This window comes from Metopolophium dirhodum, chromosome 5 (assembly GCF_019925205.1).
Source record: "Metopolophium dirhodum isolate CAU chromosome 5, ASM1992520v1, whole genome shotgun sequence".
NCBI lineage: Eukaryota > Metazoa > Arthropoda > Insecta > Hemiptera > Aphididae > Metopolophium > Metopolophium dirhodum.
Window position 1 is genome coordinate 17,978,791 of NC_083564.1, and position 6,262 is coordinate 17,985,052.

Genomic DNA, 6,262 nt, shown 5'->3' on the forward strand with positions numbered 1-6,262 from the left:
ATTTTGATGATATTATTGTGAATAAAGTAATTTATATATTTGCCTTATTTACGTGGAACCTTATTTTAAATTTTCAATCCTTAGCCACAAAAGTTATACATTTTTAACTACAAAATAATTATTACATTTTAAATTTGATACATTTTGTCAAAATTTGAACTTTAAATGCTTATAAAAAAAATTGTGCCTATGTATTTTCAATATTTTTCAACTTCTATTGTAACAATATATCAGGAGCCTTGCATAAAATGTTCATGCTTTTCTACCCAACAAATAAAATTTTATAGAAAAAAAAACTAAAAAAAGGTGATGATAGACACAAAAAAAATAAAAAAATGCTGGGTAAGTGGATGTCGCTCTGCTGTACAGTAGGCTACAAGTGGGTCCCTGTAATAGATGGTGTTAAATTTGAATTCAATGATATAGGTAATGTCATTGTATAAGAAAAACGATTCTGAGCGAAAACGGTCCGTCAGCTTATGATATTACCAAGTATATTTGATGATATTATTGTGAATAAAGTAATTTATATAATATAACCTATTTACGTGGAGTCTTGTTTTAAATTTTCAATCCTTAGCCATAAAAGTTAAACATTTTATACATTTTTAACTACAAAATAATTAATAAATTCTTATATTATCTCTGGAGTTGGCCCGTTGGCCGGGTAGTATAATCTTATCTAACGACCTTGCCGGAAATTCCTGTTATCAGTTTATCACTAAAAATTGTGCATATATATTTTCAATATTTTTCAACTGCTATTGTAACAGCCTTCTATTAAATTGTCACGTTTTTCTACTCAACAAATAAAATTTTAATGATATTTATAGAAAAAAAAAATTAAAAAAATTAAAAAATTGAAAACAGACAATGTCCGTAAACAGCTCAAAAAGTGTCAAATTATTTTCAAAATTTTATCGTGTATAGCAAATGCTAATACAAACATCCAGTGAAATTTTCAAGTATCTACAGATTTTAGATTTAAAATGAAAAATTTTTATGAATTCTTAACTCAAAATAATTTGCTAATTTTCGTGATTTTTCCGTATTTTGTCAATATTTGAACTTTAAAAACTGTGACTAAGGATTTAAAATTTTTTTCATCTGCCTTTGAAACAATAACCTAGGAGCCTTCTATTAAATTTTCAAGCTTTTTTACTCAATAGATAAAATTTTATTGATATTTGTAGAAAAAAAAAACTTAACAAAATTGAAACTGAAAATGTCCGTAAACAGCTCAAAATAAGTCAAAATATTTGGAAAATGTTATGGTGTATAGAAAATGCTAATATGAAATTGAATGTTTATTCAGTCAAAATTTCATGTACCTACGGTCATTTGTTTTAGACATATACACATAAACCAAAATCGATTTTCTCGAAAACAGATTTTGCGTAAAAATTCACGTTTTTTCTTAATTTTTCTTTTGTTTGTCACGTCGCTTTTGAAAACTATTAAGAATTTTAAAATTTGACCTCCCGAATACACTAACTAGATTAACTTTCCCACCAAACAAGTACTGTTGAAAAAAATCGAAGTAGTTTTACTGCCCAAACCGTGATAACAGACACAAAAAAAAAAAATAAATAAATAAAAAATAACACACATCATTGTAAAATCAATACATTCATCGCTTCGCTCAGAATCTAAAACTTATAAATTTATAAAATGTAAAATATTTATTCTGGTCAAGAATTTGCTAAAATTGAAAAAGTGCTCCGACCGATGGAAAGTTAACTTGTTTATCAACACAAACATCTTTACATTTTTTTAAATCAAACCACTAGAAGTACCTTAATTTTTGTCAGTGCGACGGCTATTTCACGTCCATAAATTGGTTTTATAATGACTTTAGATGACTTGTGCACGTGCGTGCGTGCAACCATAAATCAGATAAGAAATGACAATGAAGTGTAAATTTATGTGTTTCGCGGGTGATGGTAGGGACACACTAATGATCATTTACTACACACACAAAGACGATCAGTTATCGCGGGAAAGAAATAATAATTGCCTAAACACAACTCCTTAAAAATGACACATTTGCAGCGTTGACTCCAAAAACCGCACACATTTAATAGGTTAAAACCGCACAATTTAAAAAATTGTCGTATCCAAAAACCGCACAGTTATGATTTTGACCCCAAAAAGGTCAATAAACAAAAAACACATATGTATATGTATAATTAGTTATTTGTTCTCATTATTCTCACAGTTGCATCAAAAAAAAATGTATACATTTAAACATTTTAAATATCAATTTTAAAAAAAATGTCAACTTAAAAATGTATATATTCAATAATTTTAAATTAAATAATTTTAAAAAAATGTAAAACGAAAAATGTATATAGGTATATTCAAAAATTTTAAACATTAATTTAAAAAATAATTAAAACTTTCAAAGTTTGATTGGCTGAAACCGACTGCCGACGTTTTTTTAAAACTTTATGCGATGTCCGTCACGTAAAAATTCTTCCCAAAATTGAAACAATAGTACATATAGTACATATCATATAATCTTATCTTTTCACTATTTTCACTAACAATAGTGTGCGGTTTTAACTCACTATAAATGTACGGTAATTTTTTTTACAATGACCGATAAGCTGTGCGGTTTTTGGCTATCGACCTTTTTAGGGCTAAAATCAAAAGTGTGCGGTTTTTGGATGCAACCATTTGCAGGGGCCTTAAACAATTTATTACTAAAAATTATTTTAAAACTATTAAAAAAACTACTGAGGAACGAAAAATGTTCTTTAAGACAGTAACGAGAACGATTTAGTTCCTTTTTTACTGCAAGATGAACGTGAACGTAAATTAATCCTTTTATAGAAACTTTCCAAGCACTGAGTATAGATAATAAGTAGGGCCCGGATTTAAATGCACATAAAACCATACAAATATGCTCTAAAAAATAACCAAAAATGCCCTTAAAAATGCCATATATTTTTTTTTTACAAATTGTAATTTATAAATGAGATTTAATTATTATTTATTATTTTATTAAAAAAAAACTGAAAATTTGAAGTATTGACTGCTATGATGTTGCTGTGATGTAACACGAACTGACTGATTATTTGTTATTTGACCGAATATGGGTGACGCTCCACAGTAATCATAATAAATTAAGATAAAATAAAAACTGAATCGAAAAAAAAATTGACTATGTGTATGGTAAAACCCGATAAACTATCTTAAATATCAAGAAAATAATTCATCTTTGGATAATATTTTGAATAGGCTAAATTGCATATCTATATTGAACAAATGTGCATTATAAACCAACAAAATGACCCAATAATGCTTAAAATTCTCCAAAGATGAAAAAACGTCAAAAAATGCAAAATTAATAATAACTAATAAATGACTATTACTAATAAATTAAGTAATAACTAATAAATGACTATTAACTTATAACTAATAAGGCGCGAAGGAACATTTTTACACTCAGACAGGAGCGATGAATGTATTTCATAAAATGTAATTTTTGTGTTTGTCATAATCACTTTTTGGAGTGATAAAAATTATTTAATCTTCAACTTTGAGGGTACTTTTAGTAAGATATTCGGGAAAAACTGCATTTTTTAAAACAGTTATATTAAATATAAATTTAATATTTATTTAAATATGAATATTGTTTTATTGTTATATTTTTGTTAAATACACAATATTAAATATATATGTAATGTGTAAATGTGTAATTGAGCATGGCCGTGATGTTTTAAATAAATAAATAAATATTTAAAGTTTAGACGAGCGGAGTAGTAGACCAAGGTTTTGTCGGACACCCCTGTGCTGTACCACTCCATTTCAGCCAACTATACTTAATAAATACTTATACCTACTCACAAACTCTATTTTTATGCATCTAAATAAACCAACAAATATTCTGCTTTGGAATAAAGAATTAAAAGTGCACGTGATCGTTGTATAAAGTTAAAAAGTTCTAGTTAAAATAACAAATAAAAAAAAAATTTAAAAAACGTTGTTTTTAACCACACAGTTTCTGTAAAAAAAAAATATATTTTTTCAAAAACGTAATAATTGATATTATGTTAAAAGGATGCATTCGGGATAATAATATTATAATAATTTATTGTTAGAACTTAAAATGTTTAGTGGGTTATACTATCGTAAACAATTGACGAAGCACGAAGGACCATTATATTGTATTAGCTAAATATTGGATCAAACCGTTTTCTTGGTACAATTATATTTCCATTTCATGTACCCACATCTAAACGGTTTTCACGAAAAATGCCAGAAAAGGACTACGGATGACCACGATGACCACACTTTTGACGACATTGCGATACCTGGTACACCGGGTGTCCTGCAACAGTTTTGTCACATGTCTCGCAACATATAATTCAAAAATATGTACAGGGCACTGATAGTAGTATAAATGTATAATATATTAGCATCCGAGTTATAAACTGTACCCTGTTTTTGTGGACACACCGTATGTATATCACTGAAAAGCACTGAAATCTTCGCTAAAATATTACACAAAAAAATCTTATAATGTGAAAAAAAATTTATTTACTTTTGAAAAGTGTTAGTTTATTATTTTGTATATTAAAAATGTGGGTATGTATAATGCATACAAAAACTAATGGTTATTTTTTTTTATTTGATCGAATAACCCTTTTTTCTTGTTTGTTTTTTATAAAATTGAACATAATATTATGTACATTGGAATTTAAAATAGCAGTTCAAATCTAAAATGCTTGAAACATGTCAAAATAGGCGATATAATATAATTGCATCTAAATGAAATTTTAAATTTTTATCCGTATCTTTTGAATTCGAACATGGGATATAATATTTTACGACTAACCGGCGTGCCATAGGCTGCTTCTCCATCCGAAATCCAAGCTAAGGATTTCAAACACTTTGGTCAAAACGCTTGGCTGTAGTTTATTGTTGTAATATAATTTTACTAAAACCATAATAATACCTTTTTTTACATACCCGCGGCGGTTATACCTAAATTGCCTATTCAACGCGCCGTGTAATAATTTTAACCATAATAATTTTATATTAATATTAAAATATCATTGACTATAATTGGTATTCATAACCATAAACAAAAAAAAAAATACGTAGAAACATAATATCATTAATTCATTCATTATATTCATGCAGACAGAGAGCTTTAGTGAGAAATCGTAATACAAGATTTCACCATTCGAATATTATGATATTTACCAACTTCACAAATTATACGAAGAAAAGCCATCTAATAGTATATTAGTATGTTGTACCACTTGTACCTACATGACACGTGTGGGTACTACGTAAGAGTCAAGGGGTGGTAGGTCATTCAACAAATTAATTGCCCCATAAAATATTTCACTTCGCCACGCCACTGCGGCCGCCCGTAACTCCCGAGACGATGAAATTTTTGTAATAAAATTCTTATTTTAAATACACTAGACAACCATCGTAACACGTGTGGATAAAGCATAATCATATTAATATTTGCGTAATTATATCGATTCTCAGTTCGTGTATGCACTTCTCAACAATTCTATGGATGCGCCTGACCTTCTATCTCAAGTTCTATTTAAAGTTCCCTCTCACAGTGTTCGCAATCATACTCCTTTCTATATTCCCAATGCACAGAATTCTTAGGTCTGCCCGTATAGTTTGATCTTTGCCCTTTAATTGTTTATGGTTAACTTCGTTATTTACTGTTATACTTATATTGTATTACTTAGTTGCACTTTTGTTACTATTATATTATAATATTATGTATCTTTTCACTCTTTTGTAAAACCCGGCTGGCGTATAAAAAATAAAAAATGATCAATGAATTATAGTATTTAGCAATGTCTGTTTTCATGACAAATGCGATCACAATAACAGTTTTAGTGAATATCTAATAATGCGTTAGCTTTCTTTTTTTTGTAAATATTCTATTGTAGGTCGCCGACAGTAAAGAACTTGACTGATTACTACGGTTGTCCGAGTGACGACTCTGATAGAGTCTTCAGTCTTACAAGAGCTGCCTAGGTGGTTGGTCGTAATAATTTAATAATTTCATGAAATTCAAAAGTTCCTATAATAAATTACTCTCCGGCACATTCGAGTGTCATCAAATTGGGTAAATAAAGTGAAGCTGTGCCGTATAATAAACTTATGTGAAATACGGTACTCAAATACAATCAGTATGATTTAAACGTGTTTAAGCTTAAAAATTACATCCGACAAAAAATAAGCAGTTCGAACAGATTCGGTTGGTCGGACAGTTGTT